Source organism: Pieris rapae, chromosome 14 (assembly GCF_905147795.1).
Source record: "Pieris rapae chromosome 14, ilPieRapa1.1, whole genome shotgun sequence".
NCBI lineage: Eukaryota > Metazoa > Arthropoda > Insecta > Lepidoptera > Pieridae > Pieris > Pieris rapae.
Genome location: NC_059522.1, coordinates 8,932,883 through 8,949,350, shown reverse-complemented (window position 1 = coordinate 8,949,350; position 16,468 = coordinate 8,932,883). Strand labels below are relative to the sequence as shown.

At 32.3% G+C, this 16,468-nt stretch overlaps 1 protein-coding gene across 6 annotated transcripts in view; it reads right to left on the bottom strand.

Annotated features, from left to right (window-relative positions):
- Positions 1–14,122, bottom strand: part of LOC110995235 (POU domain, class 6, transcription factor 2) — a 118,015-nt gene extending 103,893 nt beyond the window's left edge. For all 6 annotated transcript variants that reach the window (XM_022262298.2, XM_022262297.2, XM_022262302.2 and 3 more), the window contains exons 1-2: positions 13,819–14,122; positions 9,794–9,888 (exon numbers count right to left, since the gene is read on the bottom strand). The gene's annotated coding sequence lies outside the window, so the exon portion shown is untranslated. The remainder of the gene's footprint in view (positions 1–9,793; positions 9,889–13,818) is intronic.
- Between the last annotated feature and the right edge of the window lie 2,346 nt (positions 14,123–16,468).

The following is a 16,468-nucleotide window of genomic DNA, read 5'->3' as shown; positions in this document are numbered from 1 at the left end:
CAACAATTACCGAAATGAATAAACGAAACAGCAAGTTATAATTAAAATAATTTACTTAATGGCCTCAGTCATTAGCAATTTTATTCCAAATCGTCTGTTTTTTCTACGAATTTACCATTTTTCACGAGTGGCAACATTTTTTTCGTTGATTTTTATCTATCGCAATCATTTGTGCTTTACGGCTACATAATTTGTAATTTTATTTTTTCATACTTTAAAGTAATTTTCTATAGAAATTGTCAGATGAGTTCGTTGACAATACAGTGTAAGTATCGCTGATTAATATTATGTTGGATCAGATAGGTTATTTACAACTGAACTAGAGTAGTATTCTTCTTCAGCGTGCGACTCTCATACCTGAGGTCGTAGGGTCGATCCCCGGCAGTGCACTAATGGACGTTCTGTCTATGTATGCATTTAACATTCGCTCGAACAGTGAAGAAAAACATCGTGAAGGAACAAGACCGACACTGGTTACTCAGTTCTTAGTTCTCAGTAATCGTATGAAAACAAATTTCAGCAATAATTATAACAAACCACAAATGTTAATGAATATATAATCACGCAATGTAACGGAATTTCGTTTTTAATATATATTAACGGTGACGTCATTTGACCCTAATGCGCTATTAATAACATAATTAGCTATGTTATCAAGTTATAAACACCTTACTTCTAATTAAGGACATATGGAAATATAATTTGATGTTTCTGTAATGTGTGTTGGATTAGCACGTAATTGCTTTACCAAAATTGTCAAACAGACACAGAAATCTATGGTGGAATAACAAGACTTTTTGTTGGGTAAACGACTGACATGTTAGAATATAAAAACCTTATTTACATTATATTGTAAGCGTCACTTCATTTATTTTTAATAAAGGAGTTTTTATATAAATTGCACGATTTTATAGTACTGTTTTGTCTTTTTCTGTCCAATTGTGTTTGCGGTATGACATAGTGATGAAAAGAGACAGCATATACTTATACTCATCAAACGCCAAATCACTCGTAATACACAGAAAATTATCTGGTCATCTACAATACTGTGTGATAGGAAGTAATAATTATATATGTAGATATATAAAGACTATATATGAAGACTGGTATTTAAATTGTTTTTTACAAATAATGTATGTTAAATAAAAATAATCAAAATCAAAAACATTTTGAAGCTATAGAATTATTAAATCTACGTTTTAACGTAAAGGAAAACGTTTTTTTTTCAAATGTTTAATGTTCTGTCATGTGCAATATACTTTTTCTAACAGGGTAAACATACTTTAACTTACTGTTAAAAAACAGTTTCGCATAACAGCTGATTAAAATCAAAACAGTAAAAGTTCGTGACCTTGCGAGGTTAATGACCCTACATTTCGTCGCGTAGTTCATTTCATTGAACTAAAGTTTGTTTTTGTGAAAACACTTTAAAATTGGAATTAAATAAAGTGCAAAGGAATTACTATTCTTTAATACTTTTGTCTCTTTTGATCACAGGGTAAACACGATTTGCCAGAAAGAGATATCACCTTATAATCCTACAGCTGTACATATCTTTATTCAGATTCAGATCAATCAAAATATACTAAACAAAAGACAACCGAAAAAATCTTAATCAAAAAGAAAAAACTTAATTGTTTGTATAACTAAATTAAGTTTAAATAAAGTCTTCTCTCTCTCTTTCTCTTTTATCTTAAAAATAAAGTCTTCCCGCTTCTTTAAATATTTCCTCACACCTCCCTTGTCAAAGTTGGTGAAGTGGAGTACATCTCCATAATTTGTGTTGTAGTTCGCTAAAACCCAAAACACGATATCAAACAATGGTTTTGTCTCATACGGGGATTTTTTAAAATGATATTTAAAGAAATAAACTACATCAAAGCAGCATCAGAGCAGTGTTGGCCTAGTGGCTTCAGCGTGCGGCTCTCGTACCTGAAGCCGTAGGTTCGATCCCCGTGCACCAATGGACTTTCTTTCTATGTGCGCATTTAACATTTACTCAAACGGCGAAGGAAAACATCGTGAGGAAACCGACATGTCTTAGACCCATAAAGGCTGATCACCTACTCGCCTATTATATTTAAAAATGATCATGAAACAGATTCAGAAATCTGAGGCCAAGACCGAAAGAGGTTGTAGCGCCACTGATTTTTTATTTAACTACATCAAACCTTGCTATTTTGATATCACTACTTATTTCATCACAATAAACATTAAATGAATACTGTCGATTAAAACAAATGATGCAATGTATTAGAATATGGAAAATCACGTGTAAGACCTTGCGGTAACTTAATTAGTATTTAAGTATTGATAATAATTTTGCTTTATTACAATTTAATACCGACCATAAAATATTTGAGTGCATTAATACAATGTTAATATCATTAAATAAGGAAATTAATTTAAAGAATTATCAAGTATAAACGATATACGAAAGAAACATTTTTATTAACAATCAAACTAACCAAAATTAAGCCCTACTTATTTGCTATCCTATACTTACAGAGGCTGTCCCTGCAAGTATAGGTGTAGGTATATAGTATTAACACATTAAAAATGTGAAGGTGGAAGGCGCTAGACCGCGCGGCAGGTTACCTACGCGCTGGACTGATTAGATTAAGTCTGCCGTAGGAGAATCACTGAATAAGTGCAGCAGGATGACCTCCAATAGGCAACGATGGCGGAACGTCGTGAAGCGCATCACATCTGCACCTTCTACTTCTACTACATAGCGATCACGACCGCTCTGTCAAGAGCGTACCGAATAAGAAGAAGAAGAATTAAAAATTGGCCATACAATGCTCAGAGGCGGGAAACTTATCGTGAAAACAGAAGGCAAAAATCACGTGAACCAGGTAGGTAGGTATACCGATTTTGTGAAAGACTCATCGTTCCCAAAACACAGACTAAGAGGGGCGCTGTACAGAAACCGGTGGAAACAGAATATCCTTTTCCATCTTCCTTACTAACTACGAAGCCTGGCATGAGCAAGAGAGAGCATAGAGAAGAATCAACTGAATGAAGCTAGAGAACAAGCGACAACTAAATTCGTAATCCAGCTAGAATCCATCCTGAAATATATCTATTTACTGAATCTCATTTAGCTACGGACAGACTATCTTAACTTATGGCTAACTAAACTATGTTATTTGTGCGATTTAAGTTTTCTTTATAGCAAAGCGTATTTCTGGATGAGGTTCTACTTTGTATGGTGCAAATTACAACCGAATGACGAGGTTATTCGACGTATATTTTTACGGTCAACACATGGATATAATGTCTTGTGTAATGCAATGTCATATGATTCTGTGGTTACACATAATATAATCGTCTATAAAATAATGGAACGTTTTAAGACATATTTATTTTGTTTTATTTTTTATAGTTTTTCTTCACTTTCTTTAAGTTGCCAAAAGTTGGAAGAGATCGCTCATAGGTCACCTGTTGCATACTTTCGATTAAATGTCTTCTTATGTTTATGGACGACTGGGACTGTAAAATTTGTATATCAAAAGCCTTAAAATTGTTTAGGTCATTGTGAACCTTCTGCCGTATTATTAAAGTTTCAATTCCTTTGTTGCGTATTCGTTGACGCTACCATTTAGATTAAAACCCTAAATCAATACAAGGTTAAATTTTGTAGCAAATAATTAACGTAATTGTTTCCGTCAATGCTTGTACTATATACAATACAATTGTTAAAATGTAATTCTAGTAAAAGTTACTTCTACTTCTATATACATTTTTTTTTGGAGTCTCACCTAACGATAAGTGACATAGACACATTACCTATATTTATACATATATTATATACATTGCCAATAGGACTTGCAATTCGTACGCTCTTTTCTTAAAGGACCGTAAGTGAAATCGGTTCTGAAATGCTTCAGGTACCACATAGTAGTGGCGCGGCAAAAACTGGATAAAACAAGGCTCAGTTGTGGAACGACGAACGTCGAGGTGATACGGGCAGAATTTCGTATTTCGTCCCGACGACGTTCGTTTCGTGTCAAAACAAAACTCCTTCATTTGTTTGAGTTGGTAAACTATTTGAATAACCCTAAAGGGTGGGGCACCCTTTTTTATAAGGCATTAAACCTACCTATTTTATGCTAGAAATAATTTTCTTGTCATCTTATATATCATCATAACTGTTATTTAGCAGAAAACCTACTACATTGTTGGCCAAATAAAATATCTCCGAACTTTCCGTTATTATATGCGTATACACACACCTAGATATGTACAAGCTACCCAAAAAAAGCACTTTCAGCGCCCAACGCTTTTTCTCGTTCATCATCAAACACTTTCTTGAAAACCTTTTTTTCCATAGATTCAAAACTTTAAACATTCACTTACAATCTTAACCTCTCAACCTGTCCTATACTGAATCAGAAAGTATATTAACTGTAGCACATTCGTTTTATTATCAGTGTTATGTAGAATTTACTGGGTCAAGTACATAAAGTCATTAATATGTCAAATAAAAGTAGCTAGCTTCCGAAGACAGGAAATGCTAGTGGCGGCTAGTGCACTTTTTCTTTCAACCATACTACCTTTTTTATTTATTATGTATAGCTTTGTCTGTGATTCAGTAATAAAGTCGCGCTACAACCCTATCTAGTCTAGGCCTCAGTCTTAGCACCCTGTAACTTCTAATAAGCAGTTTTAACTGTACTTTATGCAATATATGATTTCGGTATAAAGCAGTTCAGCATTATGTTTTCTTTCACGAGCCACCCACAATGAAGAGTCCATTGCTGTACGAAGACATGACCTTGAGCTCCACTTAACCATTATTAAGCATACTATATGTATGTTATCATAAGCCAAGGCACTTCAATTTTATCATTGAGTATTCCGATGACCAATATGCTGCACTAATTAACCACTTAATTAGTTAACAATAACTCTAAAGAAATTACGCAATATATGTATATGGCACTGCTAATAAAAAATACATTGACGCTACAACCTTTTTAGGGCTGGACCTCAGATTTGTGTGTCTGTAACTCTTTTCAAAAACCAATTTTGACCTTACTCTAAGGCGTTTTTAAGGTAGTTTTTGCGCACCACCACTATGTGGACCCAGCTACCCACTGAAGTATTTCCGAATCAATTCAACTAAGGGGACAAGAAAAGAGCCTATTTTTAAAAGGCCGGCAGCGCATTCTGGGTTTGTGCATTGTGAGTGAGCCTTCCGTTTGCTCCCTGTTCTATATAAACGCTTTCTCACGATGTCTTCTTTCAATGTTTTAGTAATACATATATTTGATGTTTTTATACTAATAAATATCTCTTAAGGTTCAAAATTGTCTGAATATATAGTCTTTACTAAACCGGTGTACACATACAATTATTATGTCGTGTATAAATTATTAGTCATAATAACAACATATGTGAATTTTATCTTAAGCGTACATCGCTTTTACGACTCCATGAAGCTTAAAAAACTATTAATTTTATGTTTGTTTGTTCGTAAGATGCAAGTATTTATGATTTAAAAACAATTGTTAATGGGTAACCGAGATATAGTTTAATAGTTTTAATAATGGGCAGACATTTAATTTTTATTTATTATTTCGGCTTTATCTGTAAGTAATTTTAGTAATACATATATTATGTACATATTACTATATAAATGTATAGGAAAACACTTTTATAACTAAAAAGCGCCAAAATGAGTTTGATACTCAGATTTTTATTTTCCTATGTTTTAGTTTTATGTAGATTTTGTGTAAAAAATATTTATTTATTTACAAATAAACACTGTCCTGATAGAATAAAAAACAAAAATAAGAAATTAGTTACAAATATATACACATATTAAATAACTACTATGTATAAAAGTAAACATACTTCGTAAGAAACACAACAGAATATCGTTAATTACATATAATACAATAAAGGATACAACTGATAAAACACTTCAAACGTTAATAATATTAAGTATGCCAATATTATCTAATTAATCGAAGAAACTATTTACTATCTCTGAAACATAATTAAATTAATATCAAAGGTAATCCTATCTTACGGTCGTGGTATCAACTATTCAAGAGTCTAAATTCAAAAACAACTTCGAAGAACTATATCCTCTAAGAGTTAATAGTGTTTTTACATGGACGCATTAAACGAGAATCGGAAGAGTTGATCGCAAACAAGTGATTACGGACTCCGAGAATCACTCATAAATAATCTAAAGCCGCTGTGTTTAGTTTGGAAGCTTCTATCCCAGTAATTATACAATAATTCATACTTTAATAAATACTAATAAATCGCCTCCCGCGCCGAAGCATTATCCATTATTACAATGTAATTACAGCCGATAAATTACCAAATAATACATCAATCAGATGTGTTAATTTTGTTGTTTCTTTGGTATTTTTATCGAGCAGGCAATTTTATTAAAATTATAATGGCGGCACCGCTTAAATTGGGGTAGCTTCGGGCTAAGTTCGAGTTTAATTATACGTAATGCTTAATGATATATCCTTATAATAAGCTACCTGATTCACGGTGGGTATAAATCAAACATTTCATTAAATTTCGAAACGTTTACAACCCTTCATTTCGTTGGATATAGGTTTTGTTGGCGAACACGTCCCACTTTTTAGAATAGGATTCTTGTGACTTTGATGAATGTTATCGATTCGTTGGGTGCATAATTATCGTTTTGCTGAATTTTTCCCTGTTTACGTGTTGTAATTAATCGAGAAATTAAATTCAAGCGATGTTTAAGTTGAGACAGGATGATTAGGTTGCATGTGTATTGCGAAGAGATTGCCGATTTGTACGTAATTATATGAGCGATTTAGGGTTTGCTTTTGTTCGTGTTTTTTATCTGTACGCCAGTTTAGTATCTTACTGAGCAGTTTAGGTTAAACTTATTTTTAATGAGTTTTGTTTTTATAACTTATAGAATCAAATAATTAAGGTAATAGTATATACCAATATAAATATTCTCCCAATGTTAGGTATTTCTTGTATGTTTTACAATTATATATCAACTATATGTATTTGTCAATATATGTTTTTTAAATATATATAGATACTTAAATATAAAGATATCGTGGCATTGTCTGGGCAGTAGTTTATGAGAAAGTGTACAAGGACAGCATAACACAACTAAATTGCGTAGGTACTAAAAAAGAAGAAAACTTTTTTGAAGTGAAACTTCTTTAGGCACATGGGAGTAACATTTTTACGGTAACATCACGATGATGTGCAGCGTTTCAGTCGAAGAAATGGAAGACTGATTGAGAGAGAGAGAGTGAGAAACGGAGATCAAGAAAAAATATACGACACACAGAAAGCGGATTGTGATTATTTATTTATTGTGTCTTTAGTGTACAGTGTGAATATAGATACACAAATACTTGGAGTGATCATAAACGGGTACATCATCATCTATTTGGGCTTTTACTAGTAATAATTAATTATATAATATAACAAAGAAGTATTAAACAAAATTATTTTTGTAACACTTTTGACACGTGTACTTTGTACGCACGCACTTTTTTTAATTTGTTGTGTTTATCTAAAATAACTGTTTTATTTATTGTGCTAGCAATTCTACTAGAACATAACAATGCAATCCCAATCAATAGGATTAGAAAAAATAAATTTATGAACAAATAGGTAAAGTATATCTATCTATCTATCTATCTATTAATCAGTATAAAGGAACTGTTTTTCTTGAAGTTCTGCTTGTTTTGGCGCGATGGAGAAAAATAATGAGAGTGAATTTTTACGATGGGCGCGTACACCAACACCTAAATTCGACATTGTAAAGTTAGGTATAGGTGGCATGGAAATGGATAACTATGTTCAAGTTGTATATTCTAGTATTTTTATTATTCGAATACGTGTTTCGTAACAATTAAATAGTGTGAATAATTAAATATGATTTTGGTGTTTTTAAATCAATTTCATATATGGTGATAGATAGTATTAACTAATAATTTATTTATTTAAATAAAATCTTTTTTGATTAATTTTAATATTTATCGTTAATCACTACTTACTGCATTTTGGCTATTTTTTTTCCATAGATACGCCAAAGAAGTATAACTTATAAGGCGTGTACTAAGTACATACACTCTTTTTTGTTTTGAAATGTAGCTAACCAATTGTTTAGTACCAGGGTAGTATAATACCCCAAGCGTCAATTGGCACAGGTACTTGTCACAATAAGTACGAGAAAATTTTGAAACGTCGCGCCGCCCCCGGCCCCTTACCTCACCCTAAATGTGCGGGTGTCAAGTATTCCGCGAATAATTAAAAGAATGTGAACATGTCATCTCAGCGCGCGGTAATTGCTTTGTTGAGTAAATGTAGTTTAAAGTGTTCTTCTTAAGTCCACAATTTGCTTCTGCATGACAATTAATTTTCCGGTGTAATTAATGAATTTTTTCATGTAAATTTGAATTTAATATACTCGTACCTAGATATTGTTGTATGGGTCGTGAAATTATAAATAAAATTCCGAATAAAGTTGCAACTTTGATTATAATGATATTTTCATATGATTAATGAAATCTGTGCTGATCTATAGTTGTGAAACGTGGAAACAGCAAGTCTTCATCAACCGCTGTCTTCACCGTATCCTATCTAGTGGGCTGATCTCTTACGACCAACTTTGGCACCGTGCAGGGAAACCCAGATTAGCCAGCAGTGAAAAATATTATATAATATAATAGGTCATACACTCCGATGTCATTCCAGATTAGATGGCCAACTAGGAGCTTGATTGGAACCTGGAGATTTAATGTGGACGCCCTCTACCCCATCTAGGGGTATTGGAACATTTAGCCAATTATAACGAATGATTTTTATATTATATGTTGCCCAAAGTACTTATAATTAAAACCAAGAGTACAGTTACATACTAAATTGCGTACTAAATTGTTAATGAGCCCCCATATTTATAGTCAAGGAGCTTCCCATGTTTTGATTCGTAATTATCTAATGAGCCGGAAACCTGTACTTGTTGTAATAAAATAATTTAACTCACAATTCAAAAGAATTAAGCAATCATTACAAGTATTCATATCCTTCTATTTAGTAATGCGCATGCGCATGTTTTAATTTAACTTACAAGTATAATTTTCATTAATAGAATATAATCGTTATACCTTAAAAGATTCTTGTTTAATGTTTTTTTATATAGATATAGATAGGGGGCAAACGAGCAGGAGGCTCACCTGATGTTAAGTGATACCGCCGCCCATGGACACTCTCAATGCCAGAGGGCACGCGAGTGCATTGCCGGCCTTTTAAGAATTGGTACGCTCTTTTCTTGAAGGACCCTAAGTCGAATTGGTTCGGATATACTTCAGTAATGTAATTACCAAATCCGCAATTATATTGTAGAAACTACATATTAATAGGTTCAATTTTTGTCACCATCTTTATTATTGTACTCTTTAGTTAGCCAGAAACCCGTAAATATCTTAGATATAATAATCATGCTTCAGAGAATTTCTTTCAAAGAAAATCAAAGAAACAGACAACCAGCGCCCGTACTCTGTAATTTCGTTGAATTCATGTCACCTTGGTACAAAAGTTCATTAATAAGATCTAGAACCAGTCGGACCCTGGAAATCACAGAGTACCCAGCTAACGACTTCCTGGTGGATAGAAAAACCTTGTCCAGTTTGTGTTTCCACCACACCAACTACCTCTATTTAGGATTATTTATACAATAAATAAATAAATAAATAATAAATAAACCCATGTGAGGTTCTTAGTATTAGGTCTTAGTTTGGATATCGGATAAGTTACTTACCGGAGCCACTGGCGAACAGGAAGTCCCTTTGGAGGGAAGACGTTTTCAAATAAGGGTAAAACAGCTTGCCGCCGTGCTTTTACCGGACCGCCGCACTGTTGATAGAAATATACCGGATTAAAGATTTTTTTATCCAAATATTTAAAACCTGTATGTTGTATGTTTTTTTTTTAGAACCGGGGCAAACGGGCAGGAGGCTCACCTGATGTTAAGTGATACCGTCGCCCATGGACACTCTCAATGCCAGAGGGCTCGCGAGTATGTATTTATTTATTAAGACTTCAGTAGATTACAATATAAAAATTGAACATAATTAAATGAAAAGGAGAACAATCGAGTGATCTCTTTCACAGTGGAAAATGAAAAAAAAAATTCAATTACATTATTATTAAGAAGAAAAAACTGATACAGGATACAAGAAAAATAAAGAGTAAAGTGCAAATGAATCATGATAATTTAATTTTAGATCAGTTTCACGTTAGTATGAAAGTTAGGCATACGATGTGGACAGGTAATGTTTGTACAGAGGAAATTTAAAGGAAAATATGTAATATATCGTTCATAAAAACCTATACAATGAAATATAAAGTACCTATTTACGAATTTTACCTGCATAGTAATATTTATTTATTTATTTGGAAACAAAACAGATACGTCTTTACAATAAAAAAAATAAAAAAAACACATTGGATATATCCACAATAGGTTTCACTAACCTAAACGTAATAATAATTTACTTTATAATAATAAAAGTATTCAAATTTAATAAAGATACAGTGGCAGTGTATCTTTACCTTTTTTCCTCTCTGTATTGCGGTACTTATTCGTTCTTAGCAAAATTTTAATTAATTAAAAATCTCGTTTCTGAAAAGTCAGCTAATAGTTTATGCTTTTGTAAAAATAAGAAATAAGAAAAAAAAATAAGAAGTCGGTATGTACCTATGCAATAAACACAAAAAGTGACCAATGGACAACTAGGGTAGGATACTTTCATCAATCATAGATCCTGCGGAGGTTATATAAAAATACCAATTCGGTCTTAAGGTTTCCGAAATGTATTGTAATAAATCATAAAAAACAAGCAAGGAAGAACTGAATACAACAGATGAAAAGAGATTTTCAATAATAGAACAAAAATCGCAAGTATAGTAGGCTATAGTAATGTTAGCCTTCGTTTAGGATAAGGCGACGCGAGGACCGGGTCGCCGGGGGGCGCGGGACCTGCGCGATTTTTCACTCAAGACCACGTGTTAACCACGTGCGTGCGAACTTTTCGCCAAAGTTTTCCCTCGCTCCTTCCGCCTTCCGACTTCCGCTATACTTTGAATTTCGAATACGTAATACACTCGTAACGAAAAATTGACTTTTCTGCTTTGCCTGTAATATGTATGATACGTAAATGGTAGAAATAGATAATAAGACGGAACAGGTTTCTAAATTTAAATTATGTCACAGCTTATGTTTTAGGTAATAGGAGGCAAACGGGCAGAAGGACACCTGATGTTATGTTATACCGCCGCCCATGGACACACATTTCCAGAAGCCGCGCAAGTGCGTTGCCGGCCTTTAAAATGTATAAACATATTAAATTAGCGTAACCCGAGTAAGATAATTTTAACTTATGTTAAAGATATCTAGACTAAAAAGTATACGTTCAAAAGACTAATTATGGCCGAGACAGAACAATTAATGAGACCTGTTTCTGTCTATTAAACCAGGAATATCCGTGTCTAAATACAAAAACGTAATTAACACGGAAACAATTCTAATATTACTAATAGATGGTCCAAAAATTCAAAATTCATGCATAATATTTTAAACGATTAGTTCCATATTACGATCATTATTATTGATTGATACGATCCGTGACTGACGTTAATAAAATCTTCTGATTTCACCGCAGTTCCCTTGTTTTTGAGTTATAATTAAAACTTTCTCAACACGATATATCACTGAGTAATCGACTAAAGTCTAGAATATTCTTAATTGAGCTAATGAGAAGTAATTACAATTTTTATTACGGCCATAATGATTACGATGCCTTAAAATAATAAAAGCAATTAGACAATGGTTGGTGCTAGCTTTGCTATATTTGTCTCTGTTGCTCTTAGCCTTTTATGGATTCGTGATGAGGGATGGGTGATGGTCTGATTAAATGTAATTGTTCGGTTATAAAACTGGATGTCAGACGGTGTTCTGTTTGTCGTAAAGTGTTCTCATTTTCCTATTTTCCTTACCTCTGAGGGATTGGTGTTCAATGGTTCAAATTTATTAGTTTACTTAGTTATGGCTACAGTTTATTATCGTGTGATGTGTTGAGTAAAAAAAAAACATTTTAAGGTTTCACTGCTGATAGATATTGTCTATGAAGTAAGCCATAGAAAAAATAAACTTATTAAAATATAATCTTTTTTAGTAATTGCTAATTCTTTTTTATTGTTAGAGTTTATTATCGTGTGATGTGTTGACTAAAAAAAATACATTTTAAGATTTCACTGCTGACAGAATATATTTTCCTTGAAATAAATCGGATAAATAATCTTATTAAAATATAATCTTCTTTTTTTAGTTATTGCAAGCGATATTTTTATTATGTTATTATAGGTAAGTAATAAGGTTGTTTAATAATTAATATAAGCTAATAATATATAGATGATATAAATATAAATTTATATATTCCTAGCAATTTACCAGGCAACTATGACTACTAAAGAAGTATATTTAAACGAATTTCAGACTGGCTTACAAGTTAATTGTGTATAATTTATGTCTTGATTTTTGAGCAATAAAGACAATTGAAATGTGTGATTCATGAACATATGAATCATGTTGATTGGGCCAATGAATTTAATGATGTAATGATATGGAATAAGTATCATTAATTATTGTGAGATACAAGACAATTCAAATTTTGCAGCTATGGAATTTGTATTATTTATATAAATTAGCTATTTTTGAACTTAATACTAAGCTATACTTAATCATATGTAGTTAGTGTTACGAAATTGTTTAAACTTTATATATTTTTTAAAATAAATAATTTCTACTTAGACTCTATTAACTTTGTTGAATATAAAATACAAAAAAAAATATGTTATAGTTCATATGTTTTTAGATTTACACATATACATATATATATTTTTTATTTGGTTCTGGTGGAGGCATATATATATAAATGTATTATATATATATCATTTAAAGAATATACAGAGTTAATTCTAATTAATTACATCTTGTAATTTAGAAATTAATACCGTTTCATTACGTCAGCAAAATACATGTTTTAATGAAATATTATTTCTTCAATTTATTTTTAATGATAAACCTAATAAATATACACATTACCTTATCACCCTTTAAAAGAAATTCTCATTATTACGTCATACATAAAACCGGTTTATAATTAAACAGCTACAATTAAAATAGCTGTATGGCTCTAACGTGCCCGTAACGTGTATGTGGTACCGAAATCTTTACGAATTATAATACATCAGTTTTCACGTGAAAATATAATATATGCACAAAAAAATACCTACGGAAAAACGTTATACACGTCGTATCCGAACCAATCAGCTGTTTGGCGGTCCCTAGCTCCGCCCCGTCAACTTTTCCAACGTGTCGCTAACAATATTAACTTTTTACGTCAACTTTTTCATACGTAAGAACAGTAGTATTAATGATATAAAAGTATGATCGGTATAAAACAGACCTCTGATCACAAATTATTGCTCGGTTTTTGAATATGGAATGTTTAGTGTGCCAGTGTTATTTATTCTTTTTTTAAACTAAACTCTTTGCTAAGTTTATGCCACCTTTTTTACGTTTATAGTAAATATTATTATTTAATTTATATTAAATATCTATCTCTATCTGAAATGAAACTGTGGATATGCAATTAATCTTAACTTTTACGAGATGTTTTTTTAAGCTTACTAATTTTCGTAATCTGACGAGGTTAAAATTTCAATTTGAAATATAAATCTTTACAAAACAATGGAATCTAATAGCAGTAACACGATACTTACAATATCCAACTGATATAGATGCAAAGGTATAAGATTGTTTTCGTAACAGTAACGCTGTTAATTAGCCGGCGTTCGCTGATTCATCACTTAATAACGTCTCAATAGCCCGCACAGCCAAACAATTAGCACAACCACATAAAATCCTCCTTCGTTACAATATGATGCAACAACACATAAAATAGTTCAATATCCGAGCGCACCAAAAAGTTCGCTAACAGCTGTCAAAAGACGCGCGAAATATTTTTTTCAGTGGCTGTCAAACGAGGCACAGACAAACACGAATGCGGCCGTCCACGTCAGTACGCTGACGTTCACTAGTCGCGCCTCGGCGTAAGTCGAGAAGAAGGCAGCGGTCTCGGCCAACACGCCTTTCGTTCGTCTCTTTCTCGCGCAGCAATGCCCGCCCGTAGCATTTTTACGGTTTAACCAACTCAATTCAATTCAACTCAACTCAATTGTCGTGGCGCGAATGCCTTCGTACTGGACGATACAGGTAGACGTGTGCCTATCAGTATATTCCAAAATTCTTTACTAATTTAAAAAAATATAGGAAAATTTTATAAAATGTTTAATTGATTGACGTTCGATGCGTTCAAGAATGTATGCGTATGGAAATCGGCATAGAGCCTTAATCTTGGTTTAAGACGTAACAATGGCAACGGATAGGCTATTCCCCTCGCGCCACTATCGTCCGGTACGCTTTCCGTGCGGGTGGGAAAGAGAAATCCGAGCGGCGATAGGCGTTACCAACATTGTCCGCTCTCACTGGGTGTGTAAAGTTTTAGGCCGAAACATGTAAAAATGCATCTTGAAAAAAAGTTATGTATTAAAAAAAGAAGTTTAGTGCGCGGTGGGGGGACATTAACGATAGCGGGTGGTGAGTTTTTTCGCACACTATATTTTGGGGGGAATACGTAACTGGACAATGCATTATCGGAGTTCGGTGGCGATTCAGACGCATCACCTTAGTAAGCCATTTCCACTACAAAACAGTGATCGAATATAGGCTTTAGGACGCCATTTCTCAAATAAATTTCCAAATAAATTACATGAAATTCGATAATAAATATAAACTTTATAAACTATAGGCAACCTTAAACTTTGATTTAATACCAACAGTTTGTTTTCCTGGCCGAAGGAATCTTTAAATAATATCGACAAGTAACTACATTAATAATTTTCAAAACTTAGAGCATCATTTTTTTATCACACATGTCAAAGTCTGAGCAAGTGGCAATGTATCTAACTAAATATAAAGAAACACAATATCAAACTTAAAACTGTAATTTCAACCCTTCTTCCAAACATTTAGAAAATAATTCATCGCAATAAGTTTTTTTTTAATTTTATGGAAATAGTTATAGCTTTATGCCAGTTTCAAGATCGTAATAAGTTTTTAGTGTTACACGTTGACCTGCGATTTTAAACCAGTGAATAATCGAGATAACGTTTTCTATTTAATCAAATAATTAAAATAATAATCTGTGATAGGCTTAAGGTCTGTTAGAAATGTCAATTGTTTATTGCCAAATGTTAAGTTAAGAACAGATAACTTTTTCCTTTTAATCAAAAAGTTTGAATCAAAATCTTTGCAAATACTTTAGAATTTTTTGGAACTTTTGAATTAATATCGAAATAATAAATGATGTAGCATCTTGCTAATTACGTATTCCATGTTACTAAATATAGACTTGTACTTGTTGCAGAGTACTAAGTACTTGTACTTAGTAGGTACTCTGCCATAGAGCATTGTTGGGCTTATGGTTTTGTCTTTGTACGCATTTAACACCGCTCGTTAAGTGGAGAAAAACATCGTGAAGATATGTCTAAGACCAAAAAAGATTGATCACTGAACAGATACAGGAATTTCAGAGACCCAGACCTAAATTTTGGCCATTGGAATATACTTATTTATATAAATATGCTCTCTTGCAATAACTAATTGTTTCTTACAAAGCATTTAATTATATGATTTGCTCGTATTTCGTATTGATAGGAATTAAAGTTCGCACCAATACGACACATTTCTTAATGAATAAATAAATAAATAAGAAATGAGTATATTTAAGGAAATTTTTTTAATTAAGGAGTTTAAATCTGTAATAAAAACATCGATACTAAATCGTGTAAATTTCTCTGCCTTTATTTTTTGTCTTAAGGATGATATTTAGAGACCTTATCAAAATGAAATAATCTAAAAGGCATACTTTTCAAGTAATGTTTTTTTTTAATTTTGATAAACCTATACCAGTTTTTGTTACATTTTTAAGGGGGTGTCAATTGACAACGCATGCCTCCATGGAGGCAGACGTGGTCCTTAATATTCCTTATTGTATAATTATTAGCTATTAAAAAAGTCTGTCACATGAGCAAATCATATAGATACTTGGTCTCCGGCTGCCCCAGCTAAGTATTACTAGTTATTACTATTACTACTGGTAGTCACTCAGAAATGTCGTCTTAAGAATATCGTAGATGTAAAAAAAATTGTCGAACGATCTGTCACTCATAGTTATAGATTTTAGAAATTTATTTTAACCGTTTGAAAATAAAGCATTATTTTAATGTATAAAACATTAAAAAAAATCTGTATGGAGTAATAATACTTTTGTTAAATGACATAAACTATCACTGATTATAGTATAGCATG